Here is a 23,719-nt window from a genome sequence, read left to right on the forward strand (position 1 = left end):
TTATTAAGCGGGCGATATTTATTATAAGAATTCTTACGTAAGTTGTTATTGTATTCGCGTTTCCTATAATATGTGATGACCTGGATTTTTACAGTAACTGCAAATTATTTGAGGTGAACCTTTTTGTTTCGGTTCTATTTTTGTTGAACTAAATGAACTAACTTGCGATGATAATTTAGGCTGATGATGATTTAAATGAGACTTAGCAACGAAGTTCTGGATTTTTCCCTCCTCAATGGCGATATTAATTGCTTTGTTAAGGTTTTTGGAGTTACGACATCGCACCATGTTACCAATACGAGGAGTCAGTCCGAACATAAAAGAGGGTATCGCCAGGTCCTCTGTCATGGCAATACGACCTGGTAAGTCTTTTTTTGATGTGTTAGAAAAGGGTTTCCCGACTTCCATTATATGAATTAATGAAATTACAAAGTACTTGAATAGGGTATTGTTAGCTCAAGACTATTTCACTTTTAGTAGACATTATGATATTACGAGTATTAGTATTGACTTTTGACAGTAACAAAACAGACACTAGCACAAAGAAGATCAACTATAAAATGTAGTATTTATTCGAGACGAATAATTCACTTACCGCAAGAATATGAGAGCTATTAACTTCATCGGAGAGCGCACTTATAAGGACGGGACTAAGGTATTCAAACGACTGATAACTTCTAAGTATGATTTATTACTGCTCTCCTAATTAAACGATACATGTTTATATAAGTGCTTACTTACTACGTCACATGCACTACTAAAATAAAAATAAAAAGAAACCATTAAAGGTTCTTTTTTATATTAAGAGGTCTTTTTTTTAACTTTGGAATAAACATTGAATAGATAAAACAGATTATACGAACGATACAATGTTCTATTCTAAAAATAGAATAGTACGGATGCATTTCTTATCTCTAATCATCGTATATGCTCTGGTTCATATTACCAGATACAATCAGTAACCAAAGTGTTTTCCTAAACATTATTTTATTATGTATAATATCGTATATGCTCTGGTTCATGTTACCAGATACAATCAGTAACCAAAGTGTTTTCCTAAACATTATTTTATTATGTATAATATGGTCTACTTCTATTTTTATGAACTATTTTCTCCTTACCATCTACTAATATGATAACATTAGGCGATATATCCTTAACAACTGTAAATTGACCCAAATATAGTGGATCAAGTTTGTTACAATTTTCGTTTTTTACTAAAATTAAATCCCCGGATTTATATGTAATCGGGTTTACATAGCTGTCATACCTGCCTTTCCTTGTACTTTACTGTCATATAAATTACATTTCGCTTCTTGTTGTGACTTTTGTATACGATATTTTAATTCTATTGGATAACTATCAAAATTATACACTGGATCAATATGTTAGTTAGTGAGGTTACTCGGTAAATTGCATGACTTTCCGAATACAAGTTCGTAAGGAGTAAATTTTGTTCCCGAGTATTGTATGAAAAACACCAATTGGGTAACCATGAACTCCATTCCTTAGTTTGAGTATTGACCTGCATTCTTAAATAAAATGCCAAATGTTTGTGCGAATTTTCAATAGAACCCAATGTTTGGTGATGAAATGCTGTAGATTTTAAATGACTGACTTTTAGTATATTACATATTTCTGCTAATAGAGAATTGAAAAATTCTGCCCCTATCGTTAACAATTTCGCGCGGAATTCCGTATCGAAGTACGAATTTTTTTACAAATGCTGTTGCTGCGCTGAGTGCATCTTTTGATGTTATTGGATACGCCTCCACGTATTTGGTTAGATCGCATTGAAGCGTTAAAATATATTTATAATTACTGTCACCAACCATTGGGCCCACCAGATCTAAATAAACTTTATCAAAGGATGATGAACCACAATCCGTGATAACCATAGGTTCGTTGACTGTTTTTAAATACTTATATCGTTGACACTTGTCACATTTCTTAATGAAATTACATATATCTTTTTCTAATCTATTCCAAAAGTATTTCCTACGTATGTTGTTTAACATGCGTCTAATTCCAGCGTGTCCGCTTGTGGGAAGGATGTACTTTAATAACGCATAACCGGGGTCCGGACCACTTAGGCATTTTATTCATATAGTGAGCTAGATCCTTTATTATTATCATCGCATTATTTTCGTCCTTAATGACTTTATTTGTTTGATTACTATGCGTAAATAATTCATTATAAAGATGTAAGGGACTAATTACGCTAGGGTGTAGGATGTTAACCTTCGAAAATAATAAAGAACTTAGTGTAGTGTCTAGAAAATTTGAAATAGTTAGTAGAGAACTTTCGATAATATTAAGTAAATTAATTTAATTTGGAATTATACAATAATAGATTATCAGTTTTTGTAATTTGAGAAAATATTTCGTTCATTTTATTTATTTGAGAATTCAATTTGATCTCGTTTTGATTAAGTTTAAAGATAGTCGTATTGAAATTATTTATAGTAGACTTTATTATATGAATGTTATCTCTCATTAAGTGAAATATCTCTGTCTCACTCTTTTTACATGATTCGATCGCAGATAGGGATTTAGAAAAATAAGTGATGTTCGATTTAAAATAATTGCAAAAATCGCTACCAATAAGTCTATCGTAATTATTTAAAAGTTTCGTTATATAGATTAAATTCCATTTGAAAAGTACCTAATGTTTCAACAGGATTTTCTGAACTATTAATCCCTTTTAATTTCACGATTTCGTTCGAGAGATTCGGGACTTCTAGTAAACTTGATCCTTTTATAATACTTATTGTGGATCCTGTGTCTATAAGGAAACTTAGTTTTTCAGGGGCATGTTTAGAATTTAAGTAAATATGAGGTAAAGACACCTTTTTACTGCAATCGTTAATTTCGTACATAAGTTAAGATTTAGGATTTGTAGCTAAGTTAGAATAAGGTAAATTATTTTTTGAAATTGGGACTCTGAGTACGACCCTGATTTTTGTTATCATTCGATATCGTAGTACTCAGTTGTCTTGATTGAGTCATGAATTTAGAATTAATAAAGTTAAAATTGTATTGATTTTTTTTTAATTTGAGTAAAAAATTTTGTTTGTTATTTTATCGTTTAAATTAGTAAAGTAAGGCCAACCAGACGAGATAAAAAATGTAAACAAAGTTTCAGGAGTAAAAAACATTTTTATTTAAATAAATTATTACAAAGTTCGAATTTTAATCGCTGTCATCTGTACTAGACAATGTGAGCCTTTTTTGGTTGTTGATGGGCTTTGTACATTCCCAGTTGTTGCATATTCTTTTATTATTCTATATACGGAAGCGACACCAATGCCCAAAATGCTCGCTGTTTTCTCCATTATACGTGTTTTGTACGGATATTCATCTGTAGGCCAAGTTTGCTTCACGTATTTGTGCACATTAATGACCATTCCTTTTTCATTCGATGTAAAATACGTCCGCTGTAAATAAAATAAAAATGGTTAGGAATTTTAGACTATTTTCTTATTACTTATTATATAAAAAAGAATCTTTTTTGGTACGGAACATTACAAATCAAAATTATGGTAGTGGTTCAAGTACAAATGAATTAATAAATTAACTTACCTTTTGACGCTTTTTGCGTGGTGAATTCATTTTAAAGCCGCCAGGCTGTGATTCCATAATTAAAATCAACAACTAAGTACTCACAATAACAGCAAAAATTAAAAATTAAACTAACAAAAACGGAATAATAACAACAACAAACCAACTAAATACGGAAACGAAAAAATATGTATCACTTCGAACGCAATCCAAACAGGAATGAATTTGTTCACAAAATGGCGGACCAAATGTTGACAACTGCGGTACTCAGTGCTTTCCTGTACCACGAAACACACAACGACAGCTGTTGTCGACCAACTGACGCCATAACTGCGCGTACGAGTGATAAGGACAGAGATAATAATCCCTCGCTATCGCAATGTAACTCAGTAACGGTCCGCTTGTTTATGTTTATTATCTCGTCTGGTTGGCCTAAGTTTAGAACTGAATTCTTTTGGCTGAGTCGTGAAGTTAGGAGAACCCAATTCTTTTATTATAAGTCGTGTCTTTATGATTTTGATTGGATTTCGAAGGACACGGCAACAAAAAATTTTCTTGTTCACACAGTTGCGCAGGTGCAACACGAGACCTAATATGCGAGTTATCGTTTTGCGCGGAATTTGCGTTTTCGCGGCGATTCTCGTTAAATTGACGCTTGCGACATTCCGTAATCGTGTGACCGGTTCTTTTACAATAATTACACGTTTTAATGTAAGAATCATTTGAATTAAATTTTTTGTTTTTATTAAAATTATTTTGGGGATGAATTTGGAAAACGGTTTTTGAATAAGGTTTTTTATTTTTAAAACATTCTGAGGAAGTATGGCCCGCTTTATTACAACCGAACATTGTTTTTGGGATTTTGTGTTAATTTTGTATAGATTGAATATTTTTTCCTCATCAATGGCATATTGTATGGTGTCACTGGATTTTTACAACGAACTATATTAGATAATGATGGATTTAATCCCAATAAAAATGTGCAAGGGCATGATCCTCCATGGCTGCGGTTCTGCCTAGAAGTTCCTTTTCGTCCTTACAACTATAGTGAATGTTAGAATGAAGACGCGTTGCCTCGTTAGGAGCAGGATGCTGGTAGTTATGTTCTGGATGCTGATTGATGGTGGCTTAGTTAGATTTGAAGAATCAGCTGGACTGTCGTCTCCGTGCGTCACGTTGCGGCTGGAGCGGGCTCACGCTTGACAGCAGGGGCTTACCATCGACCTCTTGAATTGTGTTTAGACGCAGGCTTGTCCTTAGGGCAAGGCTTACTGTCGGTCGTTCTTGAAGTTTGATGGCTCGGATTTGAGATACCAGAATCTTTGACGGTCTGTGTCAGATTTCTTCTCTGGTATCCCACTTCTGACACCAATTTGTTTCACGGCTTTTCTTCAACTTCTTTTTAATAAAAACAAAAAAACTTTTCACAACTAAACTGTCTTTAATTAGACTTCACAATTTACAATACTATTGTTGACTTCTCAAACTTTAGTATGTTTTAAATGTATGCTCGCGACGGCTTCCAGATTCTAACTGGTTTTCCATACGATTTGATTTAACAAGAAAACTAAAAATTATGACTCTAGTGGAAAAACACAGTGAACTCGTGAACGAGCTGATTAGGGCAAAGCTGCTTTGTAGAATGGTGTGTAACAGAACCAATAAGACTTGACCTGAGACCGGTTCTATGATATCATCAGATAACATTTTTTGGACTTGTTTTTCCATCTCATCTCGCTGAGAAAATGGTAATTTGTACTGTTTTGTATAACACGGTTCACTATTAGGTTTTAACTGTATATTTTGTTCATAAATATTACAAGTTCCTAATTGGCCCCGGCACCCGGCAGAAAAATTACGTCAGAAAAGGGGAATACCCATTTCAGGCCCAAAGCGGACAATATATTAGAGAAAAAATACTTAGTGCATTAATTTTGTCATAAATAAATATGCATTTACTTTCTTCCAAATAAGCGCCACTACAGTTTACAATAAGTAGTTTAAAAAAAGTAACTCTATTGAAAAAAACAAGATTTTTATTTTTGCGGGAAAAATATTGCCAGCCTCAAAACCTTTTACGTATTAAGTAAACATTTTAAGTATATAAAAAAAACATATAAATAAATCATTTTAAGTATTATCATTAATCAATCGATTTTAATCGATTATAAGCACATAAAATAACATCAAAGACATACCCATTGGACTTTAACTTGGTACTATACTTGAGACCTTAGAACTTATATCTCAAGGTGGGTGGCGCATTTACGTTGTAGATATTTGTGGGCCCCAGTAACCATTTAACACCAGGGTGGGTAGCTGTGAGATCGTCCACCCATCTAAGCAATAAAAAAAAAAACTTAGCTTGTATTGTTATTTAAATATGTACAACTAAAACAAAAACATAAAAAATAAAAAATAATGTGTACTCGTAAAAAAAATATTAAAAAAATAAATCAATTATCGGTATTTAAAAAAATGAGAATAATTATTTTTCTATATACTGACAACACTGATTTTAATCTTGTTACACTTCGCTTGCTGCTTGTGTTTGCGTTCAAAATGGATGTTTTGATTTTTCTTCGATTTATTTTGCTTTTATAAGTAACGTTACATACTACGACTGAAAAACATTGTGTGAATTGTGGTTTTAACCTGACCGGGATTTAAAACCGTGTATATGCTCTCCTGTGCTATTTTTAGATGATTTACTAATTGTGTATGAAGATGAAGAAAATATAGATATTTAAAGAAGTATGTGTGTTTTTCATACCCTAATAACTACAATTGGATAAAAATACATTAGGAACATCTTAAACATTAAAAAAAGAAAAGTTCTTGAAGTATTTATATAGAAAATTAACCTCAAAACGAGTTTTTATTTTTATTATATTTTTTATAATAGTGGCGTCAATTTCAATATATTTTTTAGATATCTAATACATTTAAGAATTTGAATCAGTCCATTTTTATAGTAATATTTGATGTCCACCTTGGGCCTAGCACACTATGGAGAGTGGGCATTCCCCTTTTGCACATATGTTTTGAATAGACATACTCTCTTCTTTGTTAAGATGATCTAATTTTAAAAAATAAAACATTTTTCTAACTCTTTATCCGTTTATGTCTTGTTTATTAAAAGTACGTATTTGGTAATCGGATAGTTTATGGATACTCGGTTCAAAATAACTAATATTAACCTCCTCGTTGCGTGTGTCTAAAACTTGAATATAGATTTGCCCTTTCTGTGGCTGACAAATACTTCCAGCAATAAATATACCTTCACAGAATTCCTCTGGCAAAACCACACATTCTTCTGTCATAAAACAATTCGCCTGAAATATTTTTTCACATCGTGCTGGAATTTTAATATAATTATTATACCCCGTGTTTCCCATATGTAAATTTAAAGTTAATTATTGTTCTAATAATATATTTAAACTAATAGTATTTCTTTCATAATTTAAAATACAGTTATACTTTAATAAAAAATCTTGCCCAATTAAACCAGCATGACAACAAGGCAAATTCTTCAACACATAAAACTTGGTATTATTTCTGTAATATATATAGTCAATGGAATGTACTTGTGTACTTCACACTGTAATTGTCCACCGATTCCTTTTATGGCTGTGCGCTCTGCGTGTATTGGAATGTTCCAGTCTCTAATCGTTTCAAATTTCACTGCCGACAGTGTGGCGCCTGTATCTATTAACCATCTATATTTGTTTCCCTTTGTTACTAATTCTACTGAATTAGAGTTATCGTTAGCAAGTATATAAGTATACGATGATAGGACGGCAGCAAGGCGTTTGGCAGGCCTATACTGGATAGTCTTACTGTCGCAAACGGCAGGTACCGACTTAGCAGAAACGAGCCAGCAGGAACTGGTGCAGTGGGGACGAATCAGCGGCTTGAAGTTTCCAGGTACTTTAATTCAGCAGGAACTTTGACACCAGGTTTATCAGTGGTCATCGATTATTCCAGTTTTTGTCAGGTTGACACCAGCCGATCAATACCGACCGGCACGAGCGGTATATGATGTGGCAGATTTTTTTAAGTTTTCTTTCTTGAAGGTATTGAAGATGTTTGAAGGTTTTTGTTCTTGATGATATTGTAGATATTTGAAGGTTTTCTTTCTTGACGATATTGATGAGGAGAGCAGCGGCAATGAGCGCAACGTGGAATCAAGAGCTCAAGACAATCCGGATTACACATTTGTTATTAGGTTCGGGAACACAGGTTTCGGTTTAACCTTGAGGTTAAAGATAGAGTTAGAGTAAGTAGGAATTGGAATTTTAAATAATTTCGTCTTTTTTGTTGAGTAAAATTGAGATGTTCAGTAAAATTTATACGGTTATAGGGGCATTGTTTGGTCGAGGTTGAAAAGTGCGCGTATTCTGGTTTATTTGAAACCTTTTGTTGTTGAATTCGAGTTTGCGACAATTTTCAAGAATGTGGCCGTTGGCTTTACAGTATCTGCAAGATGGTGAATTGTTTCTGCCTATGTTGGTGTTATTGGTTCTGAAGGGCGGCTTATGTTGTGATTAAAGGTAACTGGTCTAAATTGATAGTATTCTCTTGGTTGGTTTGGTCGTTGGTAGTTGGAACGTGAATAAGTGTTTTTATTGGAGGGCCCCGGAACGAAGTTATGTTTCTTTGTAAAGCTTCTAAAATTTTCTATTCGAAGTAGGCAAAATTAATGGCTTCGTTTAGATCACTTGGGTCGCGACATCTTAAAATTGTAGAAATTTGGGACTTAAAGCCCATGATAAAATGGTGTGGCGCTAGGTCTTGCAGAGCAGCGACGCGACCAACGAGTTCGCTCTTATTTCAGTGAAATGTTAATTTCGGTTAATAATTTTAATAAACAAGACTCGATTCGTAGTGGGAATTAATTCACCGAGTCGTTGTTTTGATAATAACTCTGTAGGTCGGAGAGCAAAGCAGAATAGTGTTTCTTCTCTCCAAACTGGTTGGTCAAAAATTCTGAAAGCTGCTTCCATGTTTCAAATTTTTTAATAGAGCAATCACTTTCCACTTTGCCCTCTAATTGACTTAATATATATTTTAAAAAGGCGGGCCTTCTTGCTTACATGCAAGACAATGATAGAAATAAGGCTATTTCAGAACAAATGAAGTGGTCACCTAATTTTTTATTTTTTTAAATTGTAAACTGGAATTTGTTTTTACATTTCTACAGACTTCCTCAAAATTATGTAAGAGAAAAGTGGCGATCAGTAATAAAAGAAGAAGCAACGTTTATTTTAAACTTAATAAATCCAGTGTGGTTTGTTCAGACCACATTACCGGATCCCATGTATTACACACAAAAACGGTTTCGGAGAATAAATAATGCTGTACCAAAAATAGAGGTATTAAATTACAAATTTATGCAGTTTTATTTTTAAGTTACAAATGATATATTATTATTATATTATTACTGAAAAGATAGTAAATACTGTATTTTATTATAGATTAAACTACACCAGAAGAGGATCCGGAACAGTCGCACGAAAATAATCTCTCTGGAGACAATTGCCTTACAGAAGTAGAAAGTTTATTGCAGTCCCAAGTCAGTACTAGTGTAACTAAAAAAAAGCATTATCTCGAAAATCATCAAAGCTAATCGCAGATATGAGCCATGTATATACCCTTAGACAGTATTACTTCGCCGATGTCAAAGAATTGGTAGTTTTACTTAGTCATTGAATATTATCACATTACTATTATAAAGTGTGGATATATGCGGGTCGTTAACCTGAGCAGTTCGAAACTGCTTAATGGGTTTAATGTAATTTGATAATACATGAGATATCTACTAGCACAAAAAAACGATGTTATATAGTTGATCCTTATTTACGTTTTTTGGGTATTTTTACATTTTTTGGAAAGAAATATGGCATATATGTCATTCTTGTTTACTATTTTTATCAATGAAAACAATCACAAGAAATATCTTAGTTTTTCTATTAGGACGATGAATATTTTTATAAACTTTATACTACATAGTTAAGTAATTACGTCGGATATTTATTTTCGAAGGAATCACGCACTGTACCTCTACCACCACAAGCTGTCTCTTCTGAACTTTTCGTGGCACCTGTGACTATGATGAAAGATTGATTTCACGAATACCGTCTGAATTATTATCCGTTTTTAACAAGCCGAAGACGTCATTTTTCAAAAGGACCATAAGGAAACGTAAACAAAAGTTACAGCTAAAATCACATCTAGTGCAAAATAAAAAAATAAAAAGAATAACAGACTCAAGAAAAAAACTACTAATTTATAGCAGATAATTTCAAAAATTAAAATCAAAAGAATTAGCAGATGAGCCTTTATGCTTTGATTTAAATGGTAAATCAAATGAAGCTGATTTTAAAATGATATCCGTAAAAAAAAAAACCAATTATCCACCAGTACTTCGGAAGTTTGCGTTTACCTTGCAGTTTTATTCACCTGCCACCTACAAATATGCACGGAATGTTTTTAATAATCGTCTGCCGCACCCTAATACACTTATTAAGTGGTACTAATATGTTAACGCTCAGCCAGGTTTTACAGAAGCTTTTTCAAGACTAATTGATAAAGCTAAAGCGTATACAGGTCCTCTTTTGTAGTCCTTAGTGGCTGATGAAATGTCTATACGCCAGCAAAAAATTTGGACTGGCAATAAATACGAAAGTCTTGTGGACATGGGAGTCGGTTCTAGTGACTCAGATATTTTGGCTAACCAAGTTTTTGTGTTCGTGTTGGTTTCATTAAAACAGTCGTGGATATTGGCTATTGCATATTTTCTAATTCAAATCTTTGATTGAGAGATGAAAGCCAATTTCATTAGATTAGCAAATGTCACTTTGTAGCCGTTACTGTGGTGTCCATCGTGTTTGACGGATGCAAATGTAATATCAGTTGCACGAAATTATTGGGTTACAACATAGAAAAGTACGACAGTGTGCAGACAACATTCCCTCACCCTTGCCATAGTCAAAACGTGGCAGTATTTTTAGATCCCTCCAAGATCCCTCAAACTAATGCAAAATATGTTAGAATCTCAAAAACAAATATATGACGAAAACAATGACTCAATAAAATAGCAACTTGTTGTGGCATTGCATACTCTCCAAGAAGAAAATGGTCTACACTTAGCTAACAAACTAACACTTCGTCATATAAAATTTCGAAATCAAGAAATGAAAGTGAAACTGGCCTCAATTTTATGACAAAGAATTACATATTGAACAATTTGCTCACTCGGAGGCCACTGTCAAATGTATAAAATTGATAAATGACCTTTTTGATATTTTGAACTCGAGAAAGTTATATGTTTTTTTTTTGGGATTTTATGACCTGGTATTTGCAACCTTTAGGTTAACTCTTATTTTTCATAGCACATTCATAGACGTCATAATATTATGCCTATGAGCACATTCCATTAAATTGTTTTAATTGTATTCTTCATGTATTTGTAGATGTGTATAAACGGATCCTCATGGTGGCGGCGACAATTGAGACAATTTACATCCACACGAAATAATATATTCTCTTTAGTACACGTTACGGTGGGTAGAATACGAATGCAACAGAGATATGCTAACCGCCGGTATTTATACAATCATCTTGACCTATTTTAATACAAACTTAGTAGGTAATATTAAACATTGTTCATCTTAATTATTCTGCTGATTATTTACGTACAATTATTATTTAATAATATCGAATTATGTAACATAAATAATATTAATGCCTATTGCGCCGTAAGGTTTATTGCGCCGGAAGCTGTCAAGCTGAAGGCGCCAATAAAATATTATAAGTATAAAGAAATATGAATGAACTATTTACTTGATTATGAAATTACTAATTATATTATAAGACAATAATAAGTTCTATATATTTCCTAAGTTCGTAAATTTTCAATATCACTTTTCAAAATCACAAAAATTTTGACAATCGAAGATAATGTGCTACACAATTCCATCACTTGAATGACCATGTGGACAGGTTTTATTCGCAATTATGCCGAGTCGAGCAAGGTGTGACGGTGCAGTATTATAACCAAAACGCAGTCTTTTGATGATAGTAATAAAGTCTCGAGTAGCATCTTGCATACGATGATATCAAGGTCTTGCAGGTAAACTTGCTTTTTTCTATTATCTTCTATTTCTATTATTATTCTATTATATTCTATTTATCTTCTATTTTCCTTTCGTATCTTGATATTTCTTCCACCATTTTTGCTACAGCATTAACTCCTTCATATGCAGTTTTATCAGCCATTTCATTGCCAGAGATACCTTTGTGGGAAGGCACCCATAGAAAGAAAATTTGGATATTTTATATGTGGTATTGGTGAATTATTTGTTTAATGAAGTAAACAACACAACAGCTACATGTCAGTTGTAGATATTTTGAATTGCCGCCATTGCAAGTAGTTGTGTCACGATTTGAGGGCAATACTCTATTTACATTGATTAAAATACCTATAAAAACAGTCATTTATCCTAAAAAAAAAAAAATGAAGTAAAGGATATAATTGGACTTGAATTTACTTGTGAGGGTTGTTAAAGCTGTTATCAAACTCAAGGAATCAGAAATTATTAAAAAATATTTAATGTTCATGATTTCGCGAATACGCATTAATGCCTGATACACTGCATATGCCTCTGCCGTAAATATAGAGCAGGGTTCATGCAGAATAAAACTTGAAGAAAATTTTGCTTGTGGATCATATAGAGCAGTATGTAGATAAGCACTTGCTTTGCTCCCATCAGTGTCGATAACATAGTACATTGGATTTTCCTCAAAAAATTTAAGCATTTCCGAATTATTGTTTATTGTCTGTTGAACTACATTAATTGGATGTGAAAGAAAGAAAGAGTAACATGGCCATGGAAACTGTTTTCTAATTGTAAAAAAAAACTATTGTCTTCCAGAAATATATCAGACAGTGTTGGAGAATTACCGCATAGTAGACCTTGTGCTGTTATTAATGGTCCTCTTGGGGATCTATCTATATAAGGTACAATTTTGTTTATTACTTGAGTGTTGTTTGATGCTATTAGTCTGAGACAGTATCTTTCAGCAAGTAAGATTATAAATATATAGAATAATATAAATATATAGATTATTATATAGATTAGATATATTATATTAATAGGGTATCGAGGCCATATAATAGGGCCACGAGGACGTAAACCTCTCTAAAAATACCCCAATCTTAAGCTCTGGCGCCCGGCGATGGGGTGCATGGCTGGTGGGAGACCAGTCGCGAGAGCGTCCCAGGGGAACGTAGCCCTGCTAATAAAACGTACGTAGCTAATAAAAACAGGAAAGAAAAAATGATAATGAACAGTTACAAACAAGATTACCCCAGGAGGGTACCTCCCGCTCCGCTGGGGGAGAATCCCTCGTCTTCTGCAGGGGGGGCAATAACTGCTCGAAGAGGTCCGAGAAGGATGAAGGTAGGGTGACCGCGAAGGACGGTGAAACACAAGAAGGTGGAAGGTCCGTGAAGGGTAGAGGTAGAGTGTCAGAGAAGGACGGAGCAGATAAGAGGAAGCCGGAAGGAGCAGGCCACTCGTCAATAGCCCGAAGCCGGAGGAAGAGGCTGAAGAATTCCAGTACTGCTCCGGGAGTAGCTCCGGAGATGACACGGCGCGTTCGTCTAGCAGAGCCGCCTCCAAGGCAAAGACAGCATGCATTTGATAGGTTTTGGAAATTAGGTGATCGTGAGAAACAATGGTTGCATGTTGGAATTATACTACACAGCAGAAGAAAATGTGTTTTCAAAGAGCTTTAAAGCATGACCATCAATTCACTTACAAGTATTTTTTGCCAAAAGATTCATCAATAATAGAGGTTTGTAAAATCATGTTATTAAGTAAATATTCGATTAGTGAAATGTTAGTTCGGACAGCTTGGGACAAGTATGACGGAAGCACTTTGTTTGAAGAAGACATGAGGGGGAAACATAAAAATCATAATCGGATTGTTCGCGATAAAATGGTAAAGTCGGTTTGCACCCTCGTTAAATCAGCATCGCTCGGATGTTCAATTTATACAAAGAATGGTCTGAACTCCAGCCTTAGACAAAGCTTATGTAGGTCTAATTACAATGACTAATGGTAAATGTAGGATTGGTAAGAACGAAACGTATGAAAAGAGTATGGAACTGTTATAGGGATTTGGCCGAAGGCCTTTTTAAAAAATGAAATTAAGAAAGAATAGATTTATTTTATTAAATTACAATAAATTGGGCTCAATTTAGGGCAAGTGTCACGCGCACGGATGATGGTTTCAAACTGATTTAAATTATACGAGTAATTATAAAGAGATTATAAAACTGCTGACTTTGTGATTTGTAATGGGGTTCCTTAGCACTATTGTATACGGGAACCATTTATAACAGCCCCGGGGCCGAGAGTAAACTTACCCCAAAAGGGTTAAGTTTAGGAAAAAGATGTACGGAGTTTTGGCACACTAGGGGGGGGGGGGGGGGGGAGACGGCGGCGACTTCCGATAATTCTTCGGTTTTTTTCAATATTTAATTTAGTTTTGAATTTTAAAAGACGGTGACACGTGCCCAATTTTACAACATTATAAAAAAGAGCTAAAATAAAAATAATAACTATAATAGAAATAATTATGGTTGTATATGAATAATATTCGCCGTATAGAACAATATGCGGCTTTTCATTAATCGTATCTAAACTTTTTATAATATTATTTATCTGTGTATGTTGTTGGGAGGTGATAGAATCAAGGTTAAAGTTAGATAAATTTAATAAAGGCAATTTAGTTTTGTATAGAGTTACAGAATTACAGCAAGAGTCGTTTAAAAGGTTGAAATTTACAATAATTGGTTGAAATTTTATTACCTTTGAATATGTTGGTATTAACCTTGAATCTTTATAAAATGCTACATAATGTACGGGAAGGTTAATGATGCCTGTACCTACTATTATTATCTCTGTACTGGGTTGGTCTTGACAATCTATGGAGAGTTTATAAGGTTCTGTAATTACAAAGACCCACCTATTATTGGACAGTGGTTGCAAAATATCTAAATGAGAAAATTAGTTTTACAAACATTAGGTACAGAGTTTAAGGCTTTAGAAATAATTTCCGATTCGCAGATCGGGGATCTAGAACTGGAATAGGCATCTATGTTTTCACAAATGTAGTTTAAATTATATATTACCTTACAACTAATTAAACTATTCAACTTACAATAATGATTTCTATTTCTAGTGATGGCGATATATTTAGTTGATGGAATGATAGTTGCGTATGTTTTGTTAGAAATAATGACTGGATATGGAATACTATGGCATAAGTGATAATCTTTTGAATCGACAAGTGGTACTTTTAGAACAAATACAATTTTATTGTTATTATAATAGGTAACGATTTCAGATACATTCATTAGTGTATAAATATTATCTAATGACAAACTTATGGGGAATTGGTGATAATCAGCCAAAAATCTATAATTGTCTACAAGTTCTGAAAACAATTGTTTCGGGGTTATTATAGACGGATATAAAATATTTGACTTGCTGAACATAATTGCGTTAATAATATCTTGTAATTTAAACGATAGTGGTAACAAACTGCTCTCTAGAACGTTCAATATTTCGTTAAGTTTTGACCTTTGAAGTAGATTGTCGGAAAGTAATGTGGAGTTTTGCTGGCCATGCATTAGAGTATCAATTGCACTGTTTAGCTCTTGTTCATTGATATTGATTCAAAGTCGCGAACTATGTCATTATATCTTATTGATAGCGGCTGGTGTAAGTTTAAACATTCGACATTGGAGTAGAGAGCACTTTGCCTACACAGAAATTTTGAGCTGCCTATCACACCGTTCAGATTTATAATGTGTGGTTGTATGTAAGAAATATCTACAGGAACTATTACACTAAAATGTCCGTCTATTATTTTGAGTGACCCGATAGGGTCAAAGTATATACCAGATGTATTCATTGAGGGTTCAATGAATGTTTCGTGTGCTGAAGACAAGGATCTGTAAAGGAATAATAACTATACTAAATCTTAATATACGTATCTTACTATAGTTATATATTAAATATAGTTATCTATTAAACACTTATTAAACATATATAATAATAATTTCATGCATTACATCGGCGTGCTAGTTTTATTTCATCATAGTGATGAATTACGTGACGCCTATTTATTAATAAGGTTAAACTATTCCTACCATTTAATTTAATTACTTTATAAGGACCCTTCCAGATAGGTGAAAGAGCCTTGCGCATTCTGAGGTGATTTTTCAAATAAACGTAGTCGCCAACATAATAAGTTACTGGGCGAGTGTGGGCGTCGTAGCGGGCCTTGGAAGACTCTTTAGTAGCTTGTTCTCTAGTGACTTTAAGGCGATGTTGCAGCATTCGAATATAATCAGGGTAAGTTGCATTTGGAGCTGGTTCATAAATGGAGTTTGAAAGAACGGGTTTGTGACCGAAAATTAACTCGTAAGGCGTATAATTTGTTGTTGAATGGGTTGCAGTATTATATGCTAACATGGCTGTATATACATATCTTGGCTAGTTGTCCTGGTTTTCGGATACGTAGGATTTCAAATACTCTTTCAATGTAGAGTGGCTCCTTTCTAATGCACCTTGCGTCTGTGGGTGATAGGGAGACGACCAGAGCTGTTTAATTTTTAAGAATTTGCATGTTTCTTTAAACATTTCAGAAGTAAAATTTGAACCCTGGTCGGTTAATATGGTTTTGGGAATGCCAAATAAGCAAATAAAATGAATCAGACAATCGCTGGTTTCTTCAGCGGTAGTACTGCGAATAGGATAAGCTACAGAATATTTGGTGAGATCGTCTTGAAGGGTAAGGATGTATTTAATTTTTGCTGTACCGGATTCGGGGAGAGGACCAACTATATCTAGGGACAATCTTTCGAAGGGAGCTGTTGAGGTGGTCGTTATCTGCATTGGTGCACGGTTGATTTTCCTAAGCGCTTTATTAGTTTGACATTGATTACAGTTTTTAACATAATTTTCTATTTCACTACGCATGTTCTTCCAATAGAATTGTTCCCGGATTTTGTTGAACATTCTAGTAGAACCGAGGTGTCCGGCGACAGGGTAAGTCATGATTTTCGCGGAGAATTTTTTGGACTTCGGTAGGGCAAGGATAGTATATTTTATTACTATAAATGTGTATTTGGATACCGGTATTATGGAATAAGTGAGCAAGTATGTTGTAGATTTTTATATAAATATGTTTATCGAACGGGTTCTTGAAGTCAGTGATGCTTATTTTATCGATAGTTTCATTCATGGATATTAAATGGTTTCCAAGGGCTTTTAATGACTCAAAAATGTCACTGTAGGTGCAATTATCAAAGTGATGTACCTTTATAAATAGAAAGTAATAGTTTTTATCATTAAGTAAAAGGTTTTTGTAGGAAAGTAAGGTTTTCTCTGAATTAGTGAATGATTCTGAATCTGGTGAATTTAATAAGATTTCTTGAACATAGGGAATTGACTCATCTAAATCAAGGGATGCAGGTATTACGATATATTATACTATCATTATGTTCAAAAATGACTGTATCGTATTTAAAGCTTGAAGGAGTTTTTAAGAATTTAGTATAGGTGTCGTCGAGATCAGGTAAGTTATGGGGGCTTATTAAAGTATTAGGTTGTTGTATAATAGGAGCTTGACTACTAGAAGGGTGGGGTTCATTTTCTATTATTGGATTTTGATCAGTGATTTCAGGTACTATTTCTGGTTGGAGCAGAGTATCAGGTAAATTGTTAGGATTTGGACTTAGAGGCGTAAAATCAGGGACTTCGGCAGTAAAGGGACTGATGTCTAATGAACCCAGATCAATCAGTTCATTTTCATTTAAGTTTTCAGGATTTTCGGTATAGACAGGATTGACGGGATAACGAGATAGAGCGTCAGCTGCTGAATTTAATTTGCCTTTCCTATATATAATTTCGTATTCAAATTCTTTTAGTTGGAGACGCCAACGTTTTAGTTTGCTACTTGGATCAGTATGGTTAAATAGCCATTTTAGTGGACGATGATCTGTTACTATGATGAACTTACGACCAAATAAATACGGTCTAAAAGAATTGCAGCCCCAAACTATAGCTAGCAACTCCTTTTCGGTTGTGCTATAGTTAGTTTCACATTTATTTAGTGTTCTGGATGCATAGGCTACAGGGCGGTCTTTACCTATAGGACCTTGCGAAAGGATAGCTGATATTGCATAGTTCGATGCATCGCAAGTAAGGTTGAATGGTTTAGTAAAATCTGGGTATATTAATACAGGAGAGGTAATGAGTTTATCTTTGAGCGTTTCGAAAGCTAAATGTTGTTCGTTAGTCCAAAGAAAAGATGCATCCTTTTTCAAGAGGGATGTGAGTGGTTTTGATAGTTTGGAGAACTCTGGGATAAAGCGTCTATAGTATGATATTAGTCCTAAAAAGGATTTAATGTCCTTGGGGGATTTTGGAATTGGAAACTCTTTAACGGATTTTATTTTATTAGGATCTGGTTTTAGTCCTTTCTCGCTAATTATATGACCTAGGTAGCCGACTTCTTTTCGTAGAAATTCACATTTGTCTGGTTGCAATTTTAGGTTAAATTTACGTAGTCTATCGAATATTGCACTGAGGTTTTCAATGTGAGTTTTAAGGTCATGAGAATAAGACACAATATCGTCTAGATACACAAAACAGCGCTCACCTTGTAGGCCAGTGAGCACATTGTTCATTAAGCGCTGAAAAGTTGATGGGGCATTTTTTAGGCCAAAGGGCATCCTTGTAAATTCAAAGTGTCCTTGAGGGACACTAAACGCGGTTTTGCAAGCGTCTTTTTGAGTCATTGTTGTCTGATGAAAACCAGAAGCGAGATCTAATGTTGTGAAGTACTTTGAGTTTCCTAATTGATCAAGAATTTCGACAATGTTAGGTATGGGGTAAGTTTCACCAATAGTAATATCGTTAAGCTTCCTACAATCAATTACAATCCGCCATCTCTTTTGACCATTTTTTTTCGGGTAGAGGGCCGAACCTCCTACGAGGTCCCCGCGCAAAAGGGGCGCGCGGGGTATGTGAGACTCAACGATCTGCATGGTGTTGCGAGCAGACCGCGGGCCCAAGGATTTTAGGACCCACCCACTAAACGACTCCCCTGCACTCTTACACCCGACGTCCGATCCCCTCCAAGGTCAGAACCCGGATGAGGTAGGGGGGCTACCGCGGTCAGCACTACAACCAGACGGCGCGGCTCACCCCAAGGACGCCCAGCCGACGGAGCCTTCGAGGCGAATCGAAGGCTCTGAAACGTCGGCCGTCTCGGTACGGCAGCCCGTCGGGCCGCCCAGACGGTGCCGCTGGTGTCCCGGAATACCCCGCTGGACCAGAACCAGCCTGCCGGGTCGGGACGCGATACATCGTCGACCGGTCGCTCTATTCACTCCACGGCAGCGCGCTAGAGTGCTGGTAGCGCGCCGCGCGGCTTCACCCCCTCAGGTCGCCCCTTGACCTTCACCAGGGGGAGGCCGCTACCTACAGGGGCCGGGACGTACGGGCGTATTCCCGCCTCCGGCCCCCGGCTCGACGGCGACGGATCGGTGCGGAAAGGGAAGAGCTCTCTCGCTCCGCCGCCTCCTTCTGCGAGATGATGGACTCGCAGAAGTCGAGCATCGCCTTCCAGGACGCGTCGCTGCCGAGCATCGTAGCCACGACGCGCGGCAGCGAGAGGTCCTCTCCTATGACCGCGACGAGGGCGGCGCGTTGCTCGTCGAATCCAGAGCAGTGTGTGTTCCGCTGTGTCATCCTCGTCGCGGTCTGCGCAGTGGTGGCACTGCGCCGTCGGTTCCCTTCCGACTATCTTGAAGAGGTACCGGCCAAAACACCCATGGCCGGTCAACATCTGCGTCAGCCGGAAGGTGAGGCATCCGCGGTCGCGGCCCACCCAGTCCGCGAGGACCGGACGGACCGCCTCGACGGTACGGAAGCCGGCCGACGGGTCCGCCAAGCGGCGAGACCACGCCTCCAGCACGGACCGCCGAGAGTGGAGCCTCCGCGCTCGAACTACACCTTCGCCGGGACGACCCTCCCCCCTAGAGCGGAGGTCGCTACGCCACCTGTAATCGGCAGCGAGCGCCTCCGCTTTCAGGTCCCAGGGTGGCGCCCCGGCGAGCAAGCACGCCGCCTCGAAGGAGACGGTGCGGTATCCTCGGATCGCCCTGACCGCGATCGCGCGCTGCGGACGTCGCAGCGCCGCGACGTTCTTGCGGGTCAGGGCGTGGCACCAAATGGGAGCGCCGTATAGTGCCATCGACCGCACCACCCCCATGTAGAGGCGGCGCGCCACCTGATCGGGACCCCCGACGTTTCGAAGTGTTATTATTTTGAGCTCTGAAGTTGTGATTTTGAAGATTTTTTGAAATCTGATCTGGTCCAGGAGCTTTGTTGTTTCCTTTGACTGTTGACAACATTAATCTTTGATTGTAGAAAAACTGATATGTCTTCGTCCATGTCGTCATAATCGAGATTTATAGTTAAGTCTCTAGTATTTCGTTCTGTTGCATAAAGTTTTCTATAGAAGTCTGTATTATAGCTTTTCTTAATTATTTAATTAGATATTAAAACGGCGACAGCCTTGATTCCCATGATGAACGGTGCGGAAGAAATTACTGAAAAAATGACAGCTATAGTACCTATACAAATGTATGATTCATGCTTAAAAGAGCAAACATGCAAAGTTTTGTTAATCTCTTTTGTTTTAAATACACGTATCAGTAAAACTGCTGCTAAACTTAAATTAATACAAAATTATGCGACTGTTACGGAATTGATAACTGACATACAAAAATATTTGCTAACTAAACAACCGGCAAGTTCTCTTTTAACGCAAATTAGTAATATAACTCAAAAAGAAATAATCATAAAAGATTATGCAAATAAATTAGAAACTATGTTCGTTGACCTCACAATTTCGCAAGCTAATTCAAAACCAGAGGCATACGAAATTTTGAGGCCAATTATTGAGAAGTTGGCCGTGAAAAAATTTGCGGATGGTCTCCGCAATAGGAGATTGTGTACGATTATATCAGTGCGAGACTACAGCGAATTCAAAGGCGCGGTAAGAGCAGCTGAGGATGAGGAATCAGCGCAGCCATCGCAAGGCACCGTGTTAAACTATCGGGGTAAGCGAAATTATTTTCCGTCAAATACAGACAGAGCTACTCTCCCAAGGATACGGCTACAGATCCCAGCGCACCGCAGGTCATCGTGGTTGTGATAATTTTTACACACCCTGGAGCACCAATGTTCCCTCACAGGCAAATAGATACATACGGCCGTCACGTCCCCATTATCAATCTTATCGCGGACGCGTAAATACCTATAAAACATATCGGGGAGGTCGTCACAACTCTCACCAGGCATATACAATACAACAACGACCAGTCCCAGCCTCACGGCATTTTAAAAAGTACCGTATGTTTTTAAAGATTTGGCTACTGCTTCGCATATTTTCTTACGTGATGATTTCGTTAGACGCTCTTTGCAGACTCCTTTAACTGGCCCACATCAAGTGCTTGAGCGAGCCAGTGATGGTAAAACACTAACTATAGATATTAAGGATAGGAACGTTGTTGTTAGTGTCGACAGAGTCAAACCAGCATGCATTGAATTAGATACTTTACAAAATAAATTCCAACCTGTACTTGATAAAAAAAACTAGTGTCACAACAGTTGCCTCCAACACCCGCTGTAAAACCATATACCACTCGATCATGCAGGCAAGTTAGATTCAGGACATAAGTTATTTAAATTGTTTTGCTACTGATTTGTTGGTCTCCGTGGAGGGGGTGGTGTGGCGAAACCTTTGGTTCCGTCACGCGCATGCGCGGCAAAAAAATCCAGGAGGCCTGAGCCCGCCATAAGAAAAAAGATTGTACATTTTTACATAAAATAAATATTTTATTATTTTATTTAGAGCCGCTTTCAAAGAGTCCTAAAAACTCAAAGATTCATCCAGTCAAATCCGCAACATCAGTCCTTGAGGACTACGTTGACATAAAACTAAGAATGTCCAATACGTTGGAACTCATGTTACGAAATGCTAGTTAGTATTTTAAAATTAAAAGATATTGTCATAAGTACTTTGACTCTCATAAGAAATGAGCTTAATGTGCACATACAACACAGATTGGGAAGTCATCGAAACGATAGCAGCGATTTTGAAACCATTTTTTGAAATGACAGTAGAAATTAGCAGCGAAATTCATGTCACACTGTCGCAAGTATTGATATTTACGCAAATCATCTCGACATGCTGTTTCATCAGGACAACGAACCCGCGCACACATCGGCAGTTGCGATGGCTACCATTTAGCAAGCTGCTTCGAATTGGTTGACCAACCCCCTTATTCACCACATCTGGCGCCTAGCGATTTTTATCTGTTCCCCAAATTGAAAGAATACTTAAGGAAACAGGTACGAAGACGATAACGAGGTGATGGATGCCGTGGAGAGCTTTTTGCAGGACCAAGACAAAACTTTTTATGAAAGGGATTGAAGCCTTAGAAAAGCGCTGGACTCGCTGTGTAGATTCGGAGACTATATAGAAAAATAATTTATTAAGTTATCAAGTCGTTACATTTGTCGGCGCAAACATGACTACTTACCTACTTATTGTAAAAATAGTGATTGAATGTGATAATCGGATCATCTAATCATCAACTAATTACTCTTGTGTTTATTACGATGAGAAAATGATTTTAAACAGTCCCTTTTATTGTAATTTCAATACTTTAAAAACGTGTAAACACGCTCACGTGTACTAAGCCCTATAAATACGACCGTACTGTCTAGCGCTTGGTCTAGCACGTTTTTACGGATCCTCCTGATCCATTAACGCTGCTTTTAGGCACCACAAGCACCGGTCACCGTCTTCGTCGAACCCGTCGCTTGCGACGAAGGGCTCGACGAGCGAACTAACCCATAGACACAGCCCACTGAGTTTTTCGCCGGATCTTCTCAGTGGGTCGCGTTTCCGATCCGGTGGTAGATTCTGCGAAGCACTGCTCTTGCTAGGGTCAGTGTTAGCAACTCTCCGGTTGAGCCCAGCGAGCTCATCTACAAACGTTAGGGTGAAGCTGAAATAGGCTGAAGGCTATCAGCATAGGTAGGAAAAAAAAAAGCGCTTGGTCATTTGTGTCCGAGCCGTCGTACAGTACGGATCTCTCTGGAACGTTGTTACGCTTCTCGTGAAATATAAGCAGCCCACCAAGTTCTCGTGAACTTCTATTTCGAAAGCCCAAAAATGAGTCATCGTCGAGAAAGTAATGACTTTTTAAAAACATTCCGTCATTGTACCTCCTACGTCATATTCTATCTCATTCTCACTACTTTTTTATGCCCCCTAATAGTACGTTGTACGAAATGTACTAAGATGTCCGATAAAGCACAAGAATACTGTTCAGAAATAACAACAGAACACGACACGACACGTTAGTGTGCACACTCACCGTCACGACAGTAAGCATCAGGACACGCCATGACACGTTCATATGTTTCCGCCTTAAATAACACATGTCAAACAATAGACTCCAGACCCCAGATTTCAAGTATAATTCCATGGGTGTGTCTTAATACAGCTGTTCTTACTGACAGTTAGAGTTAGACAAGTTAGAGTAAGACAAAAGTTCGGTTCTACTCTGATTAGGACGAACACATCTCTTATTTTGATTTATTCTTGTGTTGTCAATAATCATGCCAGCGTGTATTGTGAAGTGGTGCAGGAGCCATACAAGGCTAAAATGCCCAGGGGTCACTTTTCACTAGTAAGTAGTAGCAAAATTATAATTATATTTAATGATTTGCAAATATGTTATCAAACCGAGATGGTTAACACTATGCAACATGAAGTCAGTAAATTTTCGTTGTATTTTTTTCTTTTCGGTGAAATATTGAAAAGTATATCGATAAAATATTTTTTATTATAAAATAGGTGTATTTAATTTGGTAATTTTATAACGATAATGGATTTTACTGAATTTATTTTCTTGTAGTTTTCCTGCCGATGCAATTCTGCAAAAAAGTGGATAGCTGCAGTTAAGTTGAAAAGATAGGAATATAACTGGATG

The 23,719-nt window shown here is 36.7% G+C and overlaps 1 long non-coding RNA gene across 1 annotated transcript; it reads right to left on the reverse strand.

Moving 5' to 3' along the window:
• Positions 1-671: 671 nt before the first annotated feature.
• Positions 672-10,819, reverse strand: LOC105841753 (uncharacterized). Its single transcript, XR_005244895.2, has 2 exons — positions 3,583-10,819; positions 672-3,437 (listed from the first exon to the last, which is right to left on the reverse strand). It is a non-coding gene; the product is annotated as an uncharacterized LOC105841753 (long non-coding RNA).
• Positions 10,820-23,719: the final 12,900 nt, after the last annotated feature.

The sequence above is a fragment of the Bombyx mori genome, chromosome 7 (genome assembly GCF_030269925.1).
Source record: "Bombyx mori chromosome 7, ASM3026992v2".
Classification (NCBI taxonomy): domain Eukaryota; kingdom Metazoa; phylum Arthropoda; class Insecta; order Lepidoptera; family Bombycidae; genus Bombyx; species Bombyx mori.